General features: G+C 34.9%; 1 long non-coding RNA gene across 1 annotated transcript in view; it reads right to left on the bottom strand.

Annotated features, from left to right (window-relative positions):
* Window positions 1-2,686: 2,686 nt before the first annotated feature.
* The window catches only part of LOC127728673 (uncharacterized), a 96,777-nt gene continuing 85,531 nt past the window's right edge, over window positions 2,687-13,932 (bottom strand). Inside the window, exons 2-4 of the long non-coding RNA XR_007994306.1 lie at window positions 13,053-13,351; window positions 11,922-12,244; window positions 2,687-3,719 (exon numbers count right to left, since the gene is read on the bottom strand). This is a non-coding gene — a long non-coding RNA (uncharacterized LOC127728673). The remainder of the gene's footprint in view (window positions 3,720-11,921; window positions 12,245-13,052; window positions 13,352-13,932) is intronic.

Genomic DNA, 13,932 nt, shown 5'->3' on the forward strand with positions numbered 1-13,932 from the left:
TGAATATTTGACACAGCATAGATTTGTGACACAAAATAAATGTGGTCAAAGAACTGAAAAATTTACATATAATGGTCCAATATCCAAAATCTAAGAACATGGTAAGAATCAGCATATCAAAGAACCCTACAGTCCCCTAAAAACCAAGCATAAAATCAAAAAACCTAAAACAATTTTGGATTGACCATATCAAATAACACAAACAATTTAATTTTTGATGAAATCAAACAATGTTCAATTTTGGACCCCAATTTAGTCCATCTTGAATACTGTGTCCAAAATCAAATATCTAAATACATGCTTAGATTCAGCATATCAAAGAACGACAACCATTATTTTTTCTTGAAAATCAAACAAAGTTTAATTTTGGACCCTTTGGACCTTAATGTGGGCCAACCATGTCAATATAAATAAACTGTTATCACAGAGATATGTCTCGCCTTTATGTAATTTTGAAAATGCAAATGTTGAAATTAAAATTGCAGTACTTTAACATGTAAGTAATGCAAATATTCAAAGTCGATGAACCATGACTGAAGGTACATGGCTAAACAATCTCCATGGAATGAGATGTGCCAATGCTAATACAACTGCATACCAAATACCATTGACTTATTATAAGTCGTTCCCTTTAAACAAACCTAAACACAAACATTAACTTGTAAACTATGTAAAAGTTTCAAAGTCAATGAACCATGATCAGGGGTGGGGCTATATAATCTCCATGAAAACGAGACTTGCAAATGCCAATAAATTTGCATACCAAATATCAATGACTTAACATTAGCAGTTCATCTTAAACTGATCTAATCACAAACTAATACATGTAAACTAAGCAAAAGTTTCAAAGTAAATAGACCATGACTGAGAGGGCGGGGCCAAATATTCTCCATGGAAATGAGATGTGCTAATGCTTATACAACTGAACACCAATTAACATTGGCCTACCACTAATGGTTCCCCTTGAACTGACCTAATCACAAACTAATACATGTAAACTTAGCAAAATTTTCAAAGTCTATAGACCATGACTAAGGGGGCGGAGTCAAATAATCTCCATGGAAATGAGATATGCCTATGCTTATACAACTGCATACCAAATATCATTGACCTACCACTAGTGGTTCCCCATAAATTGACCTAATCACAAACTAATACATGTTAACTATGAAAAGTTTCAAAGTCAATAGACCTTGACTGAGGGGGCGGGGCCAAATAATCTCCATGGTAATGAGATGTGCCAATGCTAATACAACTGCATACCAAATATCATTGACCTACCACTAGTGGTTCACCATGAACTAGACCTAATCACAAACTAATACATTGTTGACGCCGCCGCCGCCGTCGCCGTCGCCGCCGCCGACGCCGGAAACAGCATACCTATGTCTCGCTTTTTGACTCCGTCAAGGCGAGACAAAAATCTAAATACACGCTTAGATTCAGCATATCAGAGAACCCCAAAAATTCTTTTTTTCTAAATAAAAAAAAAGTTGTATTTTGGACCCTTTAGACCTTAATGTGGACCAATTTGAAGACAGGCCTCAAAATTAAAAAAAATCTAAATACACAATTAGATTCAGCATATCAAGCAACACCAATAATTTAATTTTTAAAGAATTCAAACAAAGTTTAATTTTGGAGCCATTGGACCTTAATTTAATATGAATCATTTCAAAAATAGACCCTAAAATCCAAATATTTAATACCCAATTAGATTCAGCATATTAAAGACTCCCAAGAATTCAAGACTTTTGAATTAAACCCCATTGAAATTGCAAAAAAAAAATAAGCAATTTATACAAAGTATTGGTTTTGGCCCCTTTTAATTAAACCAATAGGGTCATAACCCCTAAAATCAATCACAAACTTTATTTTATGGTATAACACCTTGTGGCATATATATATATATATATACTTATACTTAAGTTATTGTCGAGAAATCAGAAAATCCTAGTTTTTTTGGCCTTTTGTTATTGAATGGTTTGGACCATGACCCCTACAATCAATCCAAACTTTCCTTTTAAAGTAAGGAACCTTGTAGTAAAATTTCATAGAAATCCAAACTCTAAAACACAAATTAGTGTCCTGAAACATTTTGTCTCTTTTTTGGTCCAACAGCTACAATAACCACAAAAATAAATCCGAACCTTCCTATGGTGGAATGGAACCTTGTGCTTAAATTTAATACAGATATATACAGTTATGTTCGTTATTGTCTGTGAACCAGATAAATAATTGTTTTTGTTAGGCCCTTTTTGGCCCCTAATTCCTAAACAGCTACCATAACCCCCCAAAATAAACCCCAACGTTCATATTGTGGTATGGAACCTTGTGCAAAAATTGAATAGAGATCCATACACTTATACTTTAAGTTATTGCCTGCAAACCAGAATAAAATGCTCCGCTGGGGCGCAGCTTGATACGACCGCAGAGGTCGAACCCTGAACAGTTGGGGCAAGTATGGACACAACATTCAAGCTTGATACAGCACTGAATTTGGATTGTAATTAAATATTTGACACAGCATAGGTTTCTGACACAGAATTAATGTGGTCTAAGAACTTAATTCTTTTTAATTTACCTATTCAAACCATATCATTATTATTTGCTTTTATATATAAATCAGAAATAACCAATTTAAAATGGAAAATTTTAAAGAAAAAAAAAAGGAAACCCCCCCCCCCAAATTTGTTGAACCCCCTTATGATTCATCACCCCAAACTCAATCCTAGCCTTCCCTTTGTGGTATGGTACCTTGCAGTACAATTTCAGAGAGATCCATACACTTGAACACAAGTTATTGTCTGGAAACTAGAAAAATGCTTGTTTTTTGGCCCCTTTTTGGCTCCAAATTCCTAAACGTTTAGGGCAATTACCCCCAAACTCAAACCTAGCTTTCCCTTTGTGATATGGAACCTTGCAGTACAATTTCATAAAGATCCATCGATTACACACAAGTTATTGTCCTGAAACTAGAAAAATGCTTGTTTTTTTGTTCCTTTATGGCCCCTAATTCCTAAAATTTTGAGGGAATTACCCCCAAAATCAATCCCAGCCTTCCCTTTGTGGTATGGTACCTTGCAGTACAATTTCAGAGAGATCCGTACACTTGAACACAAGTTATTGTCTGGAAACTAGAAAAATGCTTGTTTTTTTGTTCCTTTATGGCCCCTAATTCCTAAAATTTTGAGGGAATTACCCCGAAACTCAATCCCAGCCTTCCATTTGTGGTATGGTACCTTGCAGTACAATTTCAGAGAGATCCGTACACATGAACACAAGTTATTGTCTGGAAACTAGAAAAATGCTTGTTTTTTGGCCCCTTTTTGGCCCCAAATTCCTAAACGTTTAGGGCAATTACCCCCAAACTCAAACCTAGCTTTCCCTTTGTGATATGGAACCTTGCAGTACAATTTCATAAAGATCCATACACTTACACACAAGTTATTGTCCTGAAACTAGAAAAAATGCTTGTTTTTATGCCCCTTTTTTGGCCCCTAATTCCCAAAATTTGGAGGCAATTACCCCCAAAATCAATCCCAGCCTTCCCTTTGTGATATGGAACCTTGTGGTACAATGTCAGAGAGATCCATACACTTACAAACAAGTTATTGTCATGAAACTAGAAAAATGCTTGTTTTTTGGCCCCAAATTCCTAAAATTTGAAGGCAATTACCCCCAAAATCAATCCCAGCATTCCCTTTGTGATATGGAACCTTGTGGTACAATGTCAGAGAGATTGATACACTTACACACAAGTTATTGTCATGAAACTAGAAAAATGCTTGTTTTTTGCCCCTTTTTGGCCCCTAATTCCTAAAATTTGGAGGCAATTACCCCCAAAATCAATCCCAGCATTCCCTTTGTGATATGGAACCTTGTGGTACAATGTCAGAGAGATCCATACACTAACACACAAGTTATGTCTGGAAGTTACAAAAATGCTTATTTTTGGCCCCTTTTTGGCCCCTTATTCCTTTACTGTTGGTACCATAACCCCAAAAATCAATCCCCACCTTCCTTTTGTGGTATTGAACCTTATGGTAAAATTTCATAGAGATCCATTTACTTAAACTAAAGTTAGAGTGCGAAAACCAATGTGTCTTCGGACGACGATGACGCCGGACGACAACGACGACGACGACGCCAACGTCATACCAATATACGACCGCAAAATTTTTTTGCGGTCGTATAAAAATAGTTGTTTTCTGCCCCTTTTCGATCCCTAATTATTAAACGATATGGGCCATGACCCTCCAAAAATCATTGGTATGGAACCTTGTGGTAAAATTTCATAGAAATCTATACTCTTATACACCAATTATTGTCCTGAAACATGAAAAATGCTAGTTTTTGGCCCTTAATTCCTAAACAGCTACTACAATAACCCCCAAAATAAATCCCAACCTTCCTATTGTGGTATGGAACCTTGTGCTAAAATTTAATAGAGATCCATACACTTATACTCAAGTTATTGTCTGTAAACCTGACAAAAAATTGTTTTTATTAGACCCTTTTTGGCCCCTAATTCCTTAACAGCTGTTACAATAACCCCCACAATTAATCCCAACCTTCCTATTGTGGTGTGGAACCTTGTGCTAAAATATTGACCAAATAAATATCGCTTATACTCAAGTTATTGTCTTAAAACCAGACAAATAATTGTTTTGGCCCCTTTCTGGAACCTAATTACAAAACCGCTAAGACAATAACCCCCAAAATCACTCCCAACTCTCCTATTGTGGAATGGAACCTTGTACTTAAATTTCTTACACAACCATACACTTACACTAAAGTTATTGTCGGCGAACCAATTTATTTTCCATGAACCAATAAAACTGACATTGTTTGGCCCCTAATTACACAAGAGTGCACACGCTGAAATGTCTCGCCTTCTTTACTAATCATTGATATTATGTTGATAGTCCTAAATATAAAGCTTTATTACAACTATCACATAAACTTAACATTAACCAAGTAAACTAAAAATTGACCAATGAACCATGAAAATGAGGTCAAGGTCAGATGAACCATGCTAGGCAGGCATGTACAGCTAACAATTCTTCCATACAACAAATATAGTTGACCTATTGCTTATAGTTTAAGAAAAACAGACCAAAACACAAAAACTTAACACTGAGCAATGAACCTTGAAATTGAGGTCAAGGTCAAATAAAACCTGTGTGACTGCCATATAGATCATAAAATATTTCCATACACCAAATATAGTTGAACTATTGCATATAGTATTAGAAAAAAAGACCAAAACTCAAAAACTTAACTTTGACCACTGAACCATGAAAATGAGGTCAAAGTCAGATGACACCTGCCAGCTAGACATGTACACCTTACAATCATTCCATACACCAAATATAGTAGACCTATTGGATACAGTATAAGAAAAACAGAACAAAACACAAAGGCTTAACTATAACCACTGAACCATGAAAATGAGGTCAAGGTCAGATGACACCTGCCAGTTGGACATGTACACCTTACAGTCCTTCCATACACCGAATATACTAGACGTATTGCTTATAGTATCTGAGATATGGACTTGACCACCAAAACTTAACCTTGTTCACTGATCCATGAAATGAGGTAGAGGTCATGTGAAAACTGTCTGACGGGCACGAGGACCTTGCAAGGTACGCACATACCAAATATAGTTATCCTATTACTTATAATAAGAGAATTTGACATTACAAAAAATCTTAACTTTTTTTTCAAGTAGTCACTGAACCATTAAAATGAGGTCAAGGACATTGGACATGTGACTGACGGAAACTTCGTAACATGAGGCATCCATATACAAAGTATGAAGCATCCAGGTCTTCTACCTTCTAAAATATAAAGCTTTTAAGAAGTTAGCTAACGCCGCCGCCGCCGCCGCCGGATCACTATCCCTATGTCGAGCTTTCTGCGACAAAAGTCGCAGGCTCGACAAAAACCACAAGGACAACAGCTCCCAAAAACAATCCCAACCATCCTTTAGTGGTCTAACCTTGTGCTAAAATTTCATAGAGATCCATGAACTTATACTCAAGTTATTGTCTGCGAACCAAAATGTCTTCAGACACAGACAACACCATAACATGATACTACCTGCGGTAGTATAACAAGTGAAACTGCGAGCTACTGCTCACTGGTGATACCCCCGCCCAAATATTTCGGTAAACAGGAAGTTGTTGAGTGATGAATCTGAAAACGCATCACACGCACTACAAACCAGTAAAAGTCTGAAATGGCCTATATCTGTACTCGACTGTACTGATTTTTACTCGACCAGTCTGAATTGGTCTGAAATTTACTTGATAATACTCGACTGTAGTCTGAACCATACTTAACAGTCTGAACTTGTACTCGACCAGTACTTAATAATTTTATACGCTTCTGAACCATGATCCACCTAGTCTGAACCATGCTCGACCTAGTCTGAACCATACTCGACCTAGTCTGAACCATACTCGACCTAGTCTGAACCATACTCGACCAAGTCTCAACCAACCTAGACCTATTTTTTGTATCTATCTATTGTATTTCATCAATTTAGGAACTGTTTTTAACAACAGCTATTTCCCCTGGCTAGAAATTTGAACAACAATTTGAAATTAAAAATGTATTCAATATAGCATTGAAACCAAAATTTCACAATAAACATAATATAACTTCATCACCATATTCATCAACACTAATTTTATATACATACATATATATCACCTTTAAAATAAAAATAAAACAAGCTGATCAAATAATCTCAAAACTGAATTGTGACTAATATTTTCAATGTTATTCAAAATTTTTTGAATGTTTCAGATATATTTTATGGTTACTGGACAATTTTCACCATTAACTTAAGCCTCGTATAGATTTATGGTGTCACGTCTTGAGTTTAGTTAATAATGCAGTGAACATTTTTTTTATTAAAATATATATAAAATAGCATATAAAGCAAATTAATAAATTTAAAAAATGACACCTTTGTTTTGTTAAACCAAGAATTTAATATAATCATGATAATAGAACTTCCATAGTAATCCTGTGATAAACTTTTAAAAAAGGAAATGTGTTCCAAAGTTACAGTAAAAATTTATTTCAATTAAATTTAAATAATTTTTATCAAAATTAAAGACATGGCATACAAGAAGCACTTTAATAAGGTTTAATTGCCTCAGTATATGTGTGTTTTACAGGTGAAAAGAAAGCCCTATTTTTCTTAAACTCGTGTATTACTTATCTAGTGAATTCAAAAGGCCTTGCGATTTAAGTTTCACAGGATGTTGCAATTTTGAATGAATGTTATTTAGAATTTAATACTCTCTGACCAGGTGTGATCTTTTTCATGAGTTTGCCCCAATCAGGAGGTATTACTTTATACTTCACCACTAATGAGAAGAACAACTTTATTAATTTCTTCAATTTTTATCCCTTTTTGATATATATATTGTATATAATATATCCCAAATTATAATAATAGATATATATTTCTAAAATAAGGTTAAACAATTTCAGTGATTTTGTTGGCTGTTGTTACCTCATTAAAAAGATAATTATATAACTATTGTACTTTTTTTGTATGTAACCATGAAACCTATGTAGTTTTTATTTAGGAATTTAGGAAAATTAATTTAAAAAAAAAACACATGCCAAACAAGAAGCACCTTAATAAGGTTTAATTACCCTCAGTATAGGTGTGGTTTATAGGTAAAAAAGAAAATCTTTTTTTATCAAAACTCTAAAACTTTAAAATTAATACAATTAAATTATTATATAAGATAATTTGATTTAACTATCTCTATTCGATAAATCTGAGAATCATGTAAGAATGTAAAAATCTGTTTTTATAATATATCTTTATTTTATTGTGGCTGTTGTCATATCAGTTAAAAAGAAATTTATTTTAACAGTTAAAATTTAGAAAAAGTAGAGGTTATTTGGTCAAGTATGGTTCAGACTGGTCGAGTATTGTTCAGACCTTTGGTCGAGTATGGTTTAGACTGAAAAAATAGGTCGAGTACAGGTCGAGAATGGGTTAAGACTGTTTCGGACTGGTCGAGTAATAGTTCAGACTATTTTCAATGGCAAAGATAAGGGTCAAGTACAAATCAGTACAGTCGAGTATGGTTAAGACTGGGGTCGAGTAATGTCGAGTAAAATTCAGACCAATTCAGACTGGTCGAGTAAAAATCAGTACAGTTGAGTACAGATATAGGCCATTTTAGACTTTTACTGGTTTGTAGTGACGGTATAGCTGACTTATATAAACCCTGAAAACAAATTTCAGAAATCCTTGTATTGTAGTTCCTGAGAAAGATGCGACGAAAATTTTCAACTTTGCTATCATGTGTAAAATGATACAAGTGTTCAGTAAACAGGAAGTTGTTGATTGATGAATCTGAAAACGCATCACACGGTATAGCTGACTTATATAAACCCTGAAACCAAATTTCAGAAATCCTTGTATTGTAGTTCCTGAGAAAGATGCGACGAAAAATATTCATGGGACGGAAGGACAGACAGATGTAAAACAGTATACCCCCACTTTTTTAAAGCGGGGGTATAATAAGGAAAGAAAAGAAAAGAAACAAAATGTTATATTTCTCATTTTGACATCTGCCACCTGTCCTGACATTGCAAAACATTTATCGCCACCCTGACATCTTTAACAAGTCAAATATCGCTGCTCAGCTTCAGGGCCCTGGACGAACCAAATACATCCGCCTATTATAATGCCTCCTATACACCAAGTCTAATTTACGGCCCTGATCTTTTAAGTATTATATAACATTATCAGTTATTTTCCTTTTTAAAATCACTTCTTTTAGCACATGAATTTGTTAGAAAACTTTTTGTTATGGCATAGGCATACTATTTTTTCTAACTCATGTAAGGATCTTTTATTGATTTTTTTTTCATTTCTATATTCCATCATTTTCCACATCCAACTATAAAGTTTTTATTCTGTTGCCCAAAGAAAGATAATTTTTCAATACTTATGCACATTCTTACTTTATTTTAATATTACAAGGTGCACTTACTAACAACTTTTTTTTTATTATAATTTTTCAATTTAATGATTTTGATATGGATGGAAAGAAGAATCTTCAAAGGAAGATGTAGTATATTTTTTTTATTGAAGTTTAAATAAACATAATTTCCAGAAAGATGCATTGAAAATGCACTTTTTTCAACAACAAAATATTACGTAAATAATTTTTAACCGGATTTTCGAAGGAAAAATCGGTTGTTGAATTGGGGATGTACGGCGGGCGGCTGCCAAACAGTGTCCGTTCATTAACATGAAAACGCTTTGACGAAATTTAGATATGTTGTTTCCTGCGACTAAATGAAGGTCAAGTTCAATTTTCACGATTTTAGCTCTTCTTCTTCCATATACTGCCCACATTCAACTTTCTGAATATACTGGCAAATTTGGTTCCGCATAGTTAAAAACAGGCTAAAAGCAAAAGTTCATCTTTAGTTTGTAAGGTTGGTCATTTGAGATTTGAATGTCTCAAATGACTGTGCTGTGGAGATCTCCGGGGGAAGCTTGTTCCAGTCTTTGGTGGTGTTCACAAAGAAGGACCATTTCCTTCAGTCTTTGGTTGCTGTTTGTACCATGTATCCATTCTGTTGTGTGTGTCTGGATATTCTAGTTGGGTTTTTGGAGGTACACGTCTTTGTTGATGGCTACTTTGGCGTTGACGATCTTATACATCTTGCGAGCCTGGCCTTTCTGCGTCGTTCTTGGAGGCTTTTCCAACCCCCATTCGTTAATCATGTCCGTGACACTTGATCTGTTTCTGTGGCGCCTGGTGACGTATCACGCAGCCCTCCTTTGAACTTTTTCAATTTGGTCAATATGTTTTTGATGATATGGGTCCCATACTGTTGTGGCGTTCTAGTTTGGGCCTTACTAGAGTTTTGTATGATCGCTCTTTGTTGCTTTTAGAGCCGATGTGTAGGTTTCGGTGGAGGAAACCAAGGCTTCTGCTGGCTTTTCTGGTAATGTTGTTGATATGTTCTACCCAATCTAGTTCGCTTGTGATGGTGCAGCCCAGGTATTTAATTGACGTTTCATGTTGTTCTCATTGTTGAGTAATAGCCCTTTTCCAGAAGCCAAAAGTGGTACTTATGTGATTGAGTTATTTCCCTTTGAACAGAAATGGTTAATTATATATATAAAGTTTGATTACACTAACAGATAAGTTGTATATATTTTTAAAAGCCATTGTATTAATGATAAATTACATTTTTGATTTTTTTTTCTTTTATTTGGTAAATTGTTTGAAGAATTTTGTGGTAGTTTTTTTTTGTTATTCTGTAATCAGAATGTTATATATATATTTTTTTTTTGATGAAGTGAACTTTAAAAACTAAGCTTATATTGTCTATTAATAAACATAATTTATATTTAGATTTCTGATTTTGGGCCCAGTTTTCAAGTTGGTCCAAAATTAAACTGTTTGATTTCAACATAAATTGAATATATATAGGGTTCTTTGAAATGCTGAATCTAACCATGTTTAGTGGTTAAATCATATCTAATTTTATTGATTATAATCAGAAAATAGATATAACATCATATCTAATTTTAGAGAACTATTTGTATATCATTTATTCAGTTTGAGTTATTTCCCTTTGAACAGAAAATTAATAAGTATATGGATAAAATTAAACTGTGTTTCACCTTGCAATCATTCAAATATAGTTGACCTAGTGCTTAAAGTACTTGAAAACCAGACCAAAACACAATAAAATGATCCGCTGGGCGCAGCTTGATACGACCGCAGAGGTCGAACCCTGAACAGTTGGGGCAAGTATGGACACAACATTCAAGCTTGATACACACTGAATTTGGATTGTGATTAAATATTTGACACAGCATAGGTTTCTGACACAGAATGAATGTGGTCTAAGAACTTATAAATTATTAATTTACCTATTCAATCCATATCATTATTATTTGCTTTTACATATAAATCAGAAATAACCAATTTAAAATGGAAAATTTTATAGAAAAAAAAAGGAAAAAAAATCCCTCCCCCCAAATTTTTTGAACCCCCTTATGATTCATCACCCCCAAACTCAATCTAAGCCTTCCCTTTATGGTATGGTACCTTGCAGTACAATTTCAGAGAGATCCATACACTTGAACACAAGTAATTGTCTGGAAACTAGAAAAATGCTTTTTTTTTGCCCCTTTTTGGCCCCAAATTCCTAAACGATTTGGGCAATAACCCCCAAACTCAAACCCAGCTTTCCCTTTGTGATATGGAACCTTGTAGTACAATTTCATAAAGATCCATACACTTACACACAAGTTATTGCCCTGCAACTAGAAAAATGCTTGTTTTTTGCCCCTTTTTGGCCCCCAATTCCTAAAATTTTGAGGCAATTACTCCCAAAATCAATCCCAGCCTTCCCTTTGTGGTATGGTACCTTGTAGTACAATTTCAGAGAGATCCATACACTTGAACACAAGTTATTGTCTGGAAACTAGAAAAATAAAATTGAGAATGGAAATGGGGAATGTGTCAGAGACAACAACCCGACCATAGAACAGACAACAGCAGGTCACCAACAGGTCTTCAATGCAGCGAGAAATTCCCGCACCCGGAGGCGTCCTTCAGCTGGCCCCTAAACAAATATATATATTAGTTCAGTGATAATGAACACCATACTAAACTTATTTTTGGCCCTTTATTCCTGAACGTTTTAGGCAATTACCCCCAAACTCAATTCCAGCTTTCCCTTTGTGATATGGAACCTTGTAGTACAATTTCAGAAAGATCCATATACTTATACACAAGTTATTGTCATGAAACTAGACAAATGCTTGTTTTTTGCCCCTAATTCCTAAAATTTTGAGGCTATTACCCCCAAAATCAATCCCAGCATTCCTTTTGATATGGAACCTTGTAGTACAATTTCATAAAGATCCATACACTTACACACAAGTTATTGTCCTGAAACAAGAAAAATGCTTGATTTTTGCCCCTTTTTGGCCCCTAATTCCTAAAATTTTGAGGCAATTACCCCCAAAATCAATCCCAGCCTTCCCGTTGTGGTATGGTACCTTACAGTACAATTTCAGAGAGATCCATACACTTTGAACACAAGTTATTGTCATGAAACTAGAAAAATGCTTGTTTTTTGCCCCTTTTTTGGCCCCTAATTCTTAAATTTTGAGGCTATTACCCCCAAAATCAATCCCAGCATTCCCTTTTTGATATGGAACCTTATAGAACAATTTAAGAAAGATCCGCTGGGGCGCAGCTTGATACGACCGCAGAGGTCGAACCCTGAACAGTTGGGGCAAGTATGGACACAACATTCAAGCTTGATACAGCACTGAATTTGGATTGTAATTAAATATTTGACACAGCATAGGTTTATGACACAGAATGAAAGTTGTCTAAGAACTTAAAAATTTTTAATTTACCTTTTCAAACCATATCATTATTATTTGCTTTTATATATAAATCAGAAATAACTAATTTAAAATGGAAAATTTTATAGAAAAAAAAGGAAAAAAAAAATCCCCCCCCCCCCCAAATTTTTTGAACCCCCTTATGATTCATCACCCCCAAACTCAATCCCAGAGCGATCCATACACTTGAACACAAGTTATTGTCTGGAAACTAGAAAAATGCTCGTTTTTTGGCCCCAAATTCCTAAACATTTAGGGCAATTACCCCCAAACTCAAACCCAGCTTTCCCTTTATGATATGGAACCTTGCAGTATAATTTCATAACGATCCATACATTAACACACAAGTTATTGTCCTGAAACTAGAAAAATGCTTGTTTTTTTGCCCTTTTTGGCCCCTAATTCCTAACATTTTGAGGCAATTACCCCCAAAATCAATCCCAGCCTTCCCTTTGTGGTATGGTACCTTGCAGTACAATTTCAGAGAGATCCATACACTTGAACACAAGTTATTGTCTTGAAACTAGAAAAATGCTTATTTTTGGCCCCTTATTCCTAAACTTTTTGGGCAATTACCCCCAAACTCAATTCCAGCTTTCCCTTTGTGATACGGAACCTTGTAGTACAATTTCATAAAGATCCATACACTTACACACAAGTTATTGTCATGAAACTAGAAAAATGCTTGTTTTTTGCCCCTAATTCCTAAAATTTGGAGGCAATTACCCCCAAAATCAATCCCAGCATTCCCTTTGTGATATGGAACCTTGTGATACAATGTCAGAGAGATCCATACACTTACACACAAGTTATGTCTGGAAGTTACAAAAATGCTTATTTTTGGCCCCTAATTCCTCAACTGTTGGTACCATAACCCCCAAAATCAATCCCCACCTTCCTTTTGTGCTATTGAACCTTATGGTAAAATTTCATTGAGATCCATTCACTTAAACTAAAGTTAGAGTGCGAAAACTAATGTATCTTCGGACGACAACGACAACGTCATACCAATATACGACCACAAAAATTTTTTTGCGGTCGTATAAAAATGCTTATTTTTGGCCCCTAATTCCTTAACTGTTGGTACCAAAACCCTCAAAATCAATCCCAACCTTCCTTTTGTGGTATTGAACCTTATGGTTAAATTTCATAAAGATCCATTCACTTAAACTTAAGTTAAGAGTGCAAAAACCAATGTGTCTTCGGACGTCGACGACGACGCCAACGTCATACCAATATACGACCACAAAATTTTTTGGCGGTCGTATAAAAAACGAAAGGGAGCTCACGTCAATAGATATAAACAATTCACCAAAGTTTTATGCAAATTGGTTAAAGCATTTTTGAGTTTATGTCCGACATGTTGACGACGGATGGACAGACGGACAGAGGTATACCATGATACGTCCCATAAGTGGTTCCCAATAAACTGACCTAATCACAAACTGATACATGTCAACTAAGCAAAAAATTTAAAGTCAATAAACCATGACTGA

This window comes from Mytilus californianus, unplaced genomic scaffold (genome assembly GCF_021869535.1).
Source record: "Mytilus californianus isolate M0D057914Y unplaced genomic scaffold, xbMytCali1.0.p SCAF_2, whole genome shotgun sequence".
Taxonomy (NCBI): Eukaryota; Metazoa; Mollusca; class Bivalvia; order Mytilida; family Mytilidae; genus Mytilus; species Mytilus californianus.